The following is a 12,858-nucleotide window of genomic DNA, read 5'->3' as shown; positions in this document are numbered from 1 at the left end:
AATGAAGGTTCCCTACTTGGACAAAGGTGCAAACCCTTGCCAAACTGAAGACCCCCATTTCTAACAGAATGTATTAGGGATAAGCTTCTCTTAGGACACCAGATGGAACCATACAGTAGTTGTACTGGATCCTGAGTCCATCAGAGCCTCCAGCATCTTCCCATTGATGATTCCCCACTGCCTGTACTTAGAAAGGCATGTGACTTAGTGCACCATCTCTATGCCACTCATGTACACTTAAGGTAATCTATTCTCTCTTTCCCATGCTAACTGGTAACACATCTTTCCCAAGCACTATACTGGCCAACCCCGTTGCCTGGTGGTGCGATGAGGTAAACACTGTTCTGTCACAAAGAGGTAGGGAAACACGCTAAAGACAGGAAGAAGTCAGCTGCAGAAACAGAAAACATAGAAAACACAAGGAAATATGTGAAGAGAATGAAAATAACAGGAAAACAAGGGAAATAGGGAAAATTAAAAATGCAGAATGCTATAATACACACTAGGTTAAAAGTGAGAAATAAATAATAAAGATTAATTACCAGCAGGAATGGCTTCTGTGGCCGAGGCATCATATCCTGCACCACGATTTGCTTGGGCCTCAGCTGTGTGGCAAATGATGCAGGTGGCATTCCCCTTCTTGTACGATTTTGCTTTCATCAGTTCATGTGAAAGGAGGAAAGAATATGAGGACAGTAGGAGTTTCTAAAAAGGGGTAGTCGCGCATTGTACTCGCCGACTAACAAACCCTATTACTCCCTTTAGCGTCATCCTTAATATTACTTTTCTTGGGAGGAGCCAAGATGGCGACCGGGACGGCAGCGTAGACTCCCGGCTCCGTGAACCTCCGCATCCCGCACGGATATCCTGCCTGAGATCCTCAACCTGTGCTACGTGGTCGTGTTTCTGAAGGAGGGGGGCTCCCGACTGTCTGACTCCGAAGTTGCTAGCTGCGGTATCGCCGGAGAAAATCGCATCTGAACTTTGCGGCCGACGCGGCCCTGGAGCCGGGACATCGAGTGGACGCCGTGGCCGGGTGGCAGTGCGACAACAGCGGCCAGTGGTGACTGGGTGGAGTCGGTCACCGGAGCGGTGCCGGACTCGGCCTACATTTCGACATGGTCACTTCTACTGTCCAGCGTAGCGGACCGAGTGCATGACCGGGGGTGCAAATTTTGGATCCTCCGGTGGCTGCCCCTGCCTTGCTGGTGAGCTGCCCGGCCGCCGTCCGTATCCTGCCCCGATCGCGGCGGGCCGCCCCCGGATTTCTGCGGGGGCTGGTCCGTGGTGGGGACGACTGTTGCCCGTGACCAAGGATAGTTTTTTGCTTGCCCCCGGAACCCGGCCACCCGCGACGTGGACACCGCGACGTTTGTCTCGGCCCCGGTGAGGGTCGGGCATACTTGGCGGCCATCTTTGGGCGATGAAGCCTACCATCCTGTCCGCTGGGTCGCGGCGGGCCTGTGAGCGTACGACTTCTGGGAGTATGGCGGCAAGAGCGCAGAGAGCTGAGCTGGGGTACGGCGACCTCCTCGAGGCTCTTGGTACTCTTCACTCCTCCTTTGTTCATGGTTTCGTGATCCTAGGGAATAGGCTCGATGGTGTTGCGTCGGAGTTGGGGCAGTGGCGGCCCGCCTGTTCACACGAACGCAGAGACTACCCACACTGCGCGCAGGAGGATGCTGTGGCGGCCGCCCCTGAGGTTAGTGCACGACTAGACGCCCCGGCCAGTATGCTACAGTGTGTTCGACCTTCTGAGGGCCTGATCTCTCCCGGAGGCGATGGACCTGTGTGTGCTGTGGTGGCCTCGTCCCGTACATGCCCTCCTATGACTCAGGGACAACTCCAGCAACTAATGTCTGCTTTGGCTGCTTCTGCCTCCCTGAACCCTGCATGCAGTACAGATCCTAGGGCAGCCCTGGGAAGCCGGTTTCTTCACGCGGCGGACTGTGTTCCTCAGAGACTTCCACCCCACCTGTGTGTGTCGCTTCTCTGTCGTTGTTGGACATTTCTCTGCCTGGGAACATTGGGTGTGATGCTGGGTCGAGGGGTTGGCGTGGGCAGAATTCCGAAGAGTGGTCAGGGATGAGGCTGCCCCTCTGGGGTGGTCGCCTAGTGGACGGGCGGGCTTAGGGGTGGCGTGCTCTCCTGACGTGGCTACTGGCACAATAGGTGCATAATGCTCCCCATCGTGGTTTGAGAAGATTGTCTTGGTGCTGTTCCTTGTTCACTTTAGGGGAACCTTACCGTGCGGGAGGGAGAACGCCGGGGGTCTGTTATGAAGGCCCTCCTCCAAGTTTATAAATACTTTCTCTACCCCCCCGCCCGGTGGGGGTCTTTTCCTACCTCTTTTTCCCTACTCTTCTATATTTCGGGTCTGGTTCCAGGGCGACAGGCACACTGCTGGGGGGGGGGGGCCGTACTCATTTGCAGAGGTGCAGGGTGGGGGGTTGGGGGAAGGGATTCTGTATTCTTTCATCTCCTTTTCCATGGCCTCCTTTTTCTTCTCTGACTCTTTTTGTTTTTTCTTTTTCCGGGATCAGCGTGATACACTCCCTGTTGTTATGCCTCGTTGCCGTTCCAGGTGTTCACAACTTCCGAGGTGTTCTTGGGGAGTTTTGACGGGGGCCTGCGGGCGCAACTGTATATTATGTTCTTCCCCATCCTGATGTTCTTGTGTTTGCGCCATCGACCTAACAGATTGCTGTAAATCGCTAACGTTCATTACTCTGCAGATCCGTGATTGTCGTTTTAAAATTGCTTGTCACCTGATCCTACTGCCTTGTCTCATTATAAAATGAAAACCTTTTCTCCTGGTGCCCTACTTACGCTGTTCACAGTAATAGTAGTACGATTTTGCTCCCCGAAGTGCTGCCTGTGTTTGTACTTGTCGTTATTGCCCTGATTGCTTAGCGGCCGGCCCTGGGGGGTTGTAGGCCCATACTTGTTCTTATTGAACTGTTAAATAAAGGTTTTCAAAAAAAAAAAAAAAAAAAAAAAAAAATATTACTTTTCTTTCCTACACATAGTTTACTTTTTACTACTCCACTTGCTTCACAATTTTTTTCTATTGATATGGCAAAGTCAGTCTCCATTTGGTTACTGCACCTCATGAAGATGGAAACTCTATTAGCAACATGAATCCATAGAGGATGCCAACACCTCTGATATCAGACTAGCCTAGTTACATCCTTTCATTTAGCCCACGCACATAACTGGATCACCATGGAACAGAATCAGTTTTTTTTTACTCACTTGATGTCCACTTCTCATCCCTCCCAATCCTCCAGTCCTATTTCCTCCCTGTTAGGCTTGCACTGGCGCCATGCTTCACTAGTTTGTGAACCACATACATGGTTCAAACCCAAAATTGTATACATAAAACCTGCCCACTCCTTTGAAATTAAGACAATGGACACAGACAGTCTCTGATAAAAAGTATATTTATTTATATGAGTGGCACACAGCATTATATTTTACTAAGTGCATAGTTGACCATAGCTTGAGATAGGTGGTAATCTCCACTCCGCAGGCAGAGTTTTGACACTCTGCGTTCCACTTGGAACACGGAGTTTGGCAAAATTCTACCCACTGCCACGAACCAGAGTTTGCCAGTGCTCACCCCCATCTCTGAGCCATCTGGTATTGGGAGGAAGGCTAACAGGTAAGGGGACCTGTAATTGGTGACACATCATCTGCCCTTGCCTCTGTCTGAGCTGTCCTGTGGTAGTTAGGCCTTTGCTGCCCAGTTTAAAGTAGCTTTCCCTTGATTGGCTGTGTGTTTCGATTCCCAGAGGGGATGGTGATAATACACAAAACTCTAACAAGAGTAGAGGCCAGGTCATAGCAGAGACCCACCCATACATGATTTTGATGACAAAGATACTGCACGGACAACCTCTTAGATTAGGCAAATGGTGTGCGTGGTGTGCCGCCTCTGATTACCATCACATGAGGCATTTGGTTGTTCCTGATCTGATGTGCGAAGCATGCTGGGCATGGGGCAGTCACATTGTCGAAGGGTTTATGACCCCTGAATTCGGCAAGCAGGTTATCCACTTTGTGGTAGTTCCCTCCTGGCGATAGCCTGCCTGCCGGCCAGTGCCTGGGAGCTCACTACCTCCCACGCTACAGCACCAAGACACTTAGTTGATTCCTAGTGCAGTCTAATAATCACCCGCTCATTCTCCTCTTTTGTTACAATATTTTAATGGTGAAAGTTCACATGTTGTACATCAGTAGTCATTATTGTCTGGCTTACCAATGTACTAGGGTATTTAGTTGTGTATGGAATCGGTGTATAACTTAGTCTGGTCATATGTGAGGTAGCAGAGTGAACTCATGATTGGCACGGATCTAGGATGTATCACCATCTGTCATGCCCCGTCACAGTCACATTTTGTTTTACCCCTAGTGTAGGGGTCAGCATTGCATGTGTGAACTGATATTCTATAACCAAACAGACTGTGTGGATCTGACTACATCAATTCACCGGCACCATTTCCTTGAGTGCTTGTCCTATGACAACCTGTAAGCACATACTATAAACCACATTGCCTCCTGCTTTAGTAGCATGCATTATGGGTTCAGTTCCAGAAAAGTTAAACTCAGAACGTAATTTACAAATTCTGCCTCCTTTCACACTTCGACAACAAGCGCTCAACCCACTCATGTAGTTGACCAGCTCTGGAGGCAGCACACCTCTCTGCCTGCATGGATTACAAACCCTGCAATTCCCTGTCTGCACATGGCATGCCTTACTGCCTGGAGTCCGCATTTAGCACTTTGAAAACCTCTTTGATTTTTCCTTTGTGGGTAAATACAGATTTTCCCAGTGATTGATAGCGGGTAGCAAACAGCCTAAATTAACTAAGTGGTGAAGTTCAAAGCCCAGAATTTGAAGGAGAGCTGAGGGAGACACAAGGACTTCATGCAGGCAGCCTATGGTTTCCGAATTAGGCATAATTCTGCAGATAGAAAGGTCATCTTTGTTTAACATATATTGTAAGTAAGGGTGGGCAGAACTCTGCAGAATTCCGCTCCGTTTTTATGCAACTGTGCAGCGTACCACCCACCCCTACCCAAAGTTATCAGAGCACTGTACAAGAAAGTAAAATACATTTCATCATTTGATGGCATTTCCATAGAACACGGGCCATTAAACATGTACGGTTAAATGTAGTAGTTTCTTCTTGGTACAGATGATTGTCTTTCATGCCTGGGTCTGCTCAAGGACATCTGTCCTCATTGTCCTCATTCAAGATGTATAAATGAGTGCTGGTGGGTGTTAGAGCACTGTGCATTAAGGCAACACCCTTGTTGTTTGATGGTAATAACCTAGAGCTGAGGTCTTTAAGCCTGCAAACGGGCACATCGTGTCATCTTTTCTTTATTGTTAAGCATGCAAAGGTACAAAGAGTGGGACCTCTTTTCAAGGGTAAATTATCTCTGGTGTGTGTGGGTGTGCTCAAGAGATACGGATCAACATTGTTCTTATTGATTTGTAGGGGTGGTGCATCCAATTTTACTTTGACAATATGCTCATCTTGATTCTGATATTTTGCAATTAGTATTTATTGCACTCTTTTCTTTAATGTGATTTTAGAGGGATTTATCCATATATTGGGTGTTATGGAATTCCATATTTTGGGGGCATTTCTGGAGAAGGAGCATTGTTTTTCCTTTTTGAATCTGGGTGGTTCTAGTAGTAAAAAGTCAGCGACATCTTAGCTATGCTGCCCGCCCCCTGATTTGGTGACGCGTTATGCTAGGTATTTTTGAGGTGCCAGTGTATAAAGCAGTGCAAGTGATCCATCTAATTTTGAATATGCATCTTACTTCAGCTGGGAGCTTGTTTAGCCTGCCAAGTGCAGGAGTGATGGTATTGTAGCTCCTTATTCCAGAGGCAAGCCTGGCTGCTGAATTCAGAGTGTCTTTCATGGGGGCTAGGTGGGTCTTTTAGGTGCCCTGGAAGATAGCATTTCCATAGGCTATTCTTTATATGGCAAGTATATATACCTCCTTCGAGCTTTGGATGTGGAATTTGCTACTCCTACATTTTCCTCATTACCTGTTTGAAAATGTATCTACTAAGTGTACTGTAAATGTTGTGATTTTATAATGAAATCAAATAAAGATATGATAATACATTTTTTTAAAGTACCTGTATAGCCTTGTTATGACTAGTGCCATTTTATTGCTTATGAGATAGTGTTCAGTGATGCATTGTTTGAGCTTTTTGAGACATTGTAGGATGGTGCTTTTGGCTGATGCAATTGTTTGTGCTGTCATACTAAGGGACATGCCAAGAATTATTCCAGGGTATTTCAAAGATTGCACGGGTGCATTTGAAGGCATCAAGGCTTGTTATGCATTTGTTTACTGGTAGAAGTAAAGGACTTGTGGAGCTCTTAGGAGACTTTCTGTTTCCTCAGGGATGAGCTTCAGATGGCTCTGTGCTAGCCATCATTGTACATTCTTTTGTGCATGGTGACGTATATTCTCTTACTAGGATATTTTGATGTCAACTTGTGTGTTGTCTGTGTATTGATGGTATGCTAGATTGCTTTGAAGAAGTAGTGCATCAAGAGTTCTATGTACGAGTTGAAGAGAGTAGAGGCTAGGATGGATACTTTTGGCATACCTTGGTTGACAGGGGTTGGGTGGATTCAGAAATATTTTAGCTTGATTAGTTAAAAGAGATTACATAGGAGTGAACAAACATGTTAGAAATGTGCCTCTGATCCCCATGTGTCCTTTCTAGGGTATTTCTGTGTTGTGGCCTGCCCTGCAGCTAGATTGGAAAGTATCTAGTAGCTCATTCTTCAATGTGTTTGTTTAGTTGTTTCAACCAACATTTTTAAATGACTTTTGCAAGGAAAGGAAGATTGGATATTGGGCGGTAGTTGTTGAGGTTTTCGGGGTCAATCCCTAACTTTTAAGAGAGGGTTGACCTGGCCTGCTTTTAGACACTCTGGAATTATATCCTGTGCCCTGGAAGAATTTGTCATGGTCATTCAGGAGGATGTGAAGCGGTGGTGGAGTTCTTGAACAGGTATAAAGGGAAGGAGTCTAAAGTGGGGGGTTGGTGTTGCTTATGATTTGGGATAGGTCTTCTTCTATTAGGGGCCTAAGATCAATTCAAGGTGCATTGATTTTGTGGTTGACAATAAGAGTTGGATAGATGTGACACTTGAATTTGCATCAGATTTGAATAGTTTGGCTGCTTCTGTTGTTTCATTGCTGGTTATGCCCTGAGTGATCTTTGCGAGCTTGTCAGTAAATACGTTTGGGAAGTATTTGCATCTCTCTCCGGTAGGCCCTCTGTGTTCTCTCTGACCAGTGGCGTAAAGGTTTGCAGCCCCTGGTCTACCTGCTTTCACAATAGTTCCTGTTTGCATTTCTGCAAACAGGCCCAACATACAGTGCTCTAGGGCATATCCAGGATGGATTAGGCACTTTGGCACATTGGGCGTGGGCTCTGAGTATGTCAGTATTAGTTAGGAGTATGCTACGGTCTTTCTAGTGCTCTCTCACATTTAATGGTAAATTCCAGTTTGCAGCAGTCACAATACCGACAACAAACCATGAGACAGACGTCTGAGAGGGACCTTCAGCAATGCGTTGTCATGGCATACTGTTCTTTCACTTTCAAGTGCCACCAAGTGTTAGCAGAGCTGTCAATCACGATTCCTTCACAAACCCCCCAGGACCTAGATATTACAGCACCCCCTTCTCCTCATTCATTTTTAGAGGTGATGCTTCTAATGCAGAACCCTTTCAAGGAATACTAAAATCACTGACGGTGAATAATGGGCTGGGGAAACTCATACAAACCAACTACGAGGGACTGCAGAGGATCTAAAACACATTGATAATGAAATCCGTGATATCGAAAGAGAGCAGGAGGTATGCGAGGCTGACCCCACAAATACAGCAAGCTTCCCAAAGTTATACATATCAAAACAGCCGATGCTGATAAGAAACTGGGGAGTGTGCAGGGGGCTGAGGACCATATATTCTGAATGGGAAGAACAGGGAAGCTACAGAAGACGATCAAAAAGAAAGGGGTTACAAATAAAATGGGGAGGAAAGGACAGCAGAGAGCTCCAAGGTTGGAGCCCCAACAGACGAGTGAATTAGGAAGGAGAAAGCGGATAAGAGGGATCTTGAGGGGAACAAGAGAGAAATGCGTGGCCCGGGGTAAGCACCTGGGGAGCAGCCAATCAGGAACACTCTGGGAAGAGCGGGCCCTTATTGTCTGCTAGAGAAATTGTAAGTGAGAGAAGGGCAAAGGAAAAGAGATCAGATGACGAGGGGAGTAAAGAAGGCTATAAAACAGGGGACAGTCTATAGGTATACCTAGAGCCCCAGGGTAGAGGGGCGGGAAGGAAACAACGGAGGAAACGCAAGCCCTGAAGCGGCTCGCACCTCCTGCCATCACTGGCCAAATGTCCTGGAGTACGTGAGATTGTGACTGGTGCTATAAGGTAAATAGGGCTCACAACCAATTGAGAGGGAAAAGAGGTGACAGAAGCCTCTTTCGCTCGGAAAGTGCCAAACAGATTGTGATGCGGGAGGAGGAAGAACTAGGGGGGAAGGTGTAAAACTGGTACACGTGAGTGAGTTGGGGATGGACGATGGAGGCAGAGAGGAGCCACTGGGCCCTGACCTGCTATGCAGGTTTAAGCATAGGTCCAAGTAAATAGCTGCTCACAAGGGGTCCAAAATAGAAGAACATTTACCAGTTGAGTAAAGGAAGCCTACGAGTGACTACAGCAAGCAGAGACAAAGGGCTAACAATTATTCATTGATTTGAGAGCCTATCTGATTCAGTATTCAGCTGCGAGGATAGTAGAAGGGGTGGCAGTGGTGTAGCGATAATTGAGGGGGCCCCCCTGCAAGGTACTTGGAGGGGCCCCCTCCGGACTCTATCAGGAGCTCCCCGGCCGAAGTGCAGTGCTGAGGGGGCCCCCTGAAGCTTGGGGCCCCCGCACTGCGGGGGATGTGGGGGCCTGTGTTACGCCCCTGAGGGGTGGGTGAACTATTTGAACTACGGATCGGAGGCTTCGCACAGCCTAGCAGCCTTGTCTTGAAATAAAGGGGGTTATAAGAAACATCTAACCCAAAACAGCTTTCAAGAAATGTTGGGAAGGTATGAAATCATTTACAGGAGACTTGGCTGTGCGAATCACCTTACCCATTAGATGGATTTGCAATGCTTTTTAAAGATGCTAGGCGATTGGTCCATGCTTACTTTAGTTTCGACGTAAATAGTCCAATAATAAAGTAGCCATGTTGAAGATTAAAAGTCGATGGTTATTGGCTGGCCAGATAGAGATCTACAGCGGCCCCCAGGCAAACAGACATATAATTGTAATTAACATGTATATCCAACCATGGAATGGAGCAGATTATGTGGCACCACTGGGTCTGTTGGAAGAAGACCGAGAGACAATCTGCATGGGAAAGCAACCCAGCTGATGATGATTTCAGGGGATTTGAACCATAAGCTAGATCCATCTTCCAGCGATATGATGTATAAAGAATTGTCGGCTGCCACAAAGGTATCACCAGCTATTTCACCAGAATCGTGCAGCTGAGCACGAGATGAAGCCCTAGTGAAGTTCCTGGTTCTATAGGGTTGTTTTGTGTAAATGGAGGGATGGATACAGACCGCGCTGTGGGACAGACTTTCCGGCAGATATGCCCAATTGATTACGATTTTGGATTAAGCCTGGCGCTTTTAACCGGTGGAGAGCTTGGAGTGCTACACCCTGAGGGCAGCAATCATAGGCCTTTACAGGAAGTGTTTAATGTAGAACAGTGTGAACAAAGAGACAAAGTTGCCGTTCTGCATTTAGATCACCCTAGACGAATATGCCTCTTTTTCTCTCATACCATTACCCAGCATGTTGCTACAATGAGGTCGTTACAACGACCGCGTTGTAACAACTCATACCATTACTCCACAAGTCGTAACAACGTCTTGCTGAGGGGGGCACTGGATGTTGGAATAGTATAATTTACTATTTCAACTCTAGTCTGTGCGGACAGAATTGAAGGTGGTAGATTTTAAATCCAACACCTTCTATCCCCTCCGCAAGTCATTGTAACAACATGTGGGGTAATGGTATGCGTTGTTACAACGCGCCGTTGTAACAACCGCATTGTAACAACATGCGGGGTGATGGATGCATAGTAAGGGGTGTTATCCCCTAGACATATAGCAACGGGTATAGTATAGCATAAGCTTTACACTTAGGAAAATTAAAAGAAACTGAGAGTTCTGTACACCTCAAATGCTGAGGGAATCTTCCTAACGTCTAACAATACCAGCATTAATTAAAACACACAGAAGCTTCAAGAACTCTAATGTCTTATTTCACGTCATCAAGAACCAATCAAACTAATCCTTCTGGTACCATTTGCAACTTCGTCTACGTTTCTCATCCCACAGAACTCGAACAGACTCTACGGTCTTAAACACCTCCTGTGTCTGGTACGTGGATGAATAGAGTTTCATCGGCTGATTAGGCCTCCCTCTCCTATGCCAGCATTCTTCCTCTCAGGCCTCCCTCTCCTATGCCAGCATTCTTCCTCTCAGGCCTCCCTCTCCTATGCCAGCATTCTTCCTCTCAGGCCTCCCTCTCCTATGCCAGCATTCTTCCTCTCAGGCCTCCCTCTCCTATGCCAGCATTCTTCCTCTCAGGCCTCCCTCTCCTATGCCAGCATTCTTCCTCTCAGGCCTCCCTCTCCTATGCCAGCATTCTTCCTCTCCGGCCTCCCTCTCCTATGCCAGCATTCTTCCTCTCAGGCCTCCCTCTCCTATGCCAGCATTCTTCCTCTCAGGCCTCACTATGTTTACACATGTATGGAACACAACTCATTTCTTTTACTAATGATCTTGAGAACTCACCTTCAAAAATACATTTTAAAACAAGGGCTTCAGTCAGTTAAGTGAGCCTGACCACAATGCAATTTGAATATATTCAACGGAGGAATAAAATGCAGGTCTATTTACTAAAATACACTCAAAATATAAATGTAAAACACACATTAATGAATACATGTAAGCCTTTCAAATGAACATTAGTGTTTCTGCAGGTTACATTCCATTAGTGCATGTAAACGTGTTAAACATGCTAGTATTATTAGAGCATGCAGTAAATACAATCTCACATGTAAACTCATAATTGTGAATACATGGTGTGTAAAGGATGGAGTCTAAGTTGTGCTACTCCAAGGTTCAGTGATTTAAATGTACCTTTTGTGCTGGAGGACATGCATGGGTGGTAACACTTCTTAGCATCTTTGAAACACAGCCTGTGTGTGACCTGTGTGTAACCCGTGTGTGTCCTCTGTGTGAGTTGTGTGTGACCTGTGTGTAAGACCTGTGTAACCTGTATGTAACCTGTGTGTGTCCTGCGCTCTCTTCTCTTCACAGTGATCCGTGAGCTCAGGGTCGTCCTGGTCGGGAAGACAGGAGTGGGGAAAAGTGCGACCGGAAACAGCATCCTCGGGCGGAGAGCATTTGACTCTAAAGCGTCTTCCAATGCAGTGACAAGTAAAAGCAACGAAAGGTCCTGTGTGTGGAACGGACACAAGATCGTGGTCGTCGACACTCCTGGGCTGTTCGACCCCGTGATTCCAAAGTCAGTAATCGCTCAAGAGATCGCTGAATGTGCAGTGATGGCGGCCCCCGGCCCCCACGCCATCGTCCTGGTGATTTCCGCCAGTCGCTTCACCCCGGAGGAGGCGAGGGCCGTCCAGGACATCCAGACTCTGTTTGGAGAAAGGACCTCAAGGTACATGCTGGTGCTGTTCACACGCATGGATGACCTGGAAGTTGATGGAGTCAGTCTAAAGGAGTACATCAGTAATGCAGATAACAAGCTGCAGGGGGTGCTCACGAGCTGCGAGGACCGCTACCTGGACTTCAATAACCGGGCTAAAGGCGCGGAGCGGGAGGAGCAGGTGGAGGCGCTGATCTCAATGGTCCAAGAGATGGCGGAGGACAATGGGGGCTCGTGCTAAGGCGGAGGAGGAGATCCAGAGACGGGAGGAAGAGATCAAGAAGGAAAGGGCGAGATCTGGGCAAACTAATGAAGGGCTGCCAACTCCTCGCGAAGAGGCGAAGAAGAGTGTCGTGAAACGCGTACTGAAAGTGTTAAAGAGATCTACAATAGCGCTGTTATCACTAGCAAGCATTGCAATGCAAGTGGACGGGCTATTCTTCTAACCCGGAAACATTTGTGAACAAAGATAGCTGCTCCCTCATGGTTGACTGCCACCTCCTCTACGTTTTAATAAAAGGCCTTGAGTTCACACTTATTCACTGCCACACTCACTCTTATTCACTGCCACACTCACACTTATTCACTGCCACACACACACTTATTCACTGCCACACACACACTTATTCACTAACACGCTCACACTTATTCACTAACACGCTCACACTTATTCACCGCCACACTCACACTTATTCACTGCCCCACTCTCACTTATTCACTGCCACACTCACACTTATTCACTAACACGCTCACACTTATTCACTAACACGCTCACACTTATTCACCGCCACACACACACTTATTCACTGCCACACTCACACTTATTCACTAACACGCTCACACTTATTCACTAACACGCTCACACTTATTCACCGCCACACTCACACTTATTCACCGCCACACTCACACTTATTCACTGCCCCACTCTCACTTATTCACTGCCACACTCACACTTATTCACTGCCACACTCACTCTTATTCACTGCCACACACACACTTATTCACTGCCACACACACACTTATTCACTAACACGCTCACACTTATTCACTAACACGCTCACAC

At 47.1% G+C, this 12,858-nt stretch overlaps 1 pseudogene; it reads left to right on the top strand.

Annotated features, from left to right (window-relative positions):
- Positions 1-11,421: 11,421 nt before the first annotated feature.
- Positions 11,422-12,241, top strand: LOC146830167 (GTPase IMAP family member 9-like; annotated as a pseudogene).
- Positions 12,242-12,858: the final 617 nt, after the last annotated feature.

Source organism: Triturus cristatus, chromosome 5_1 (assembly GCF_964204655.1).
Source record: "Triturus cristatus chromosome 5_1, aTriCri1.1, whole genome shotgun sequence".
In the NCBI taxonomy this organism is placed as follows: domain Eukaryota; kingdom Metazoa; phylum Chordata; class Amphibia; order Caudata; family Salamandridae; genus Triturus; species Triturus cristatus.
Note: the sequence above shows the minus strand (reverse complement) of the source record. Positions and strands in the feature narration are given on the sequence as shown.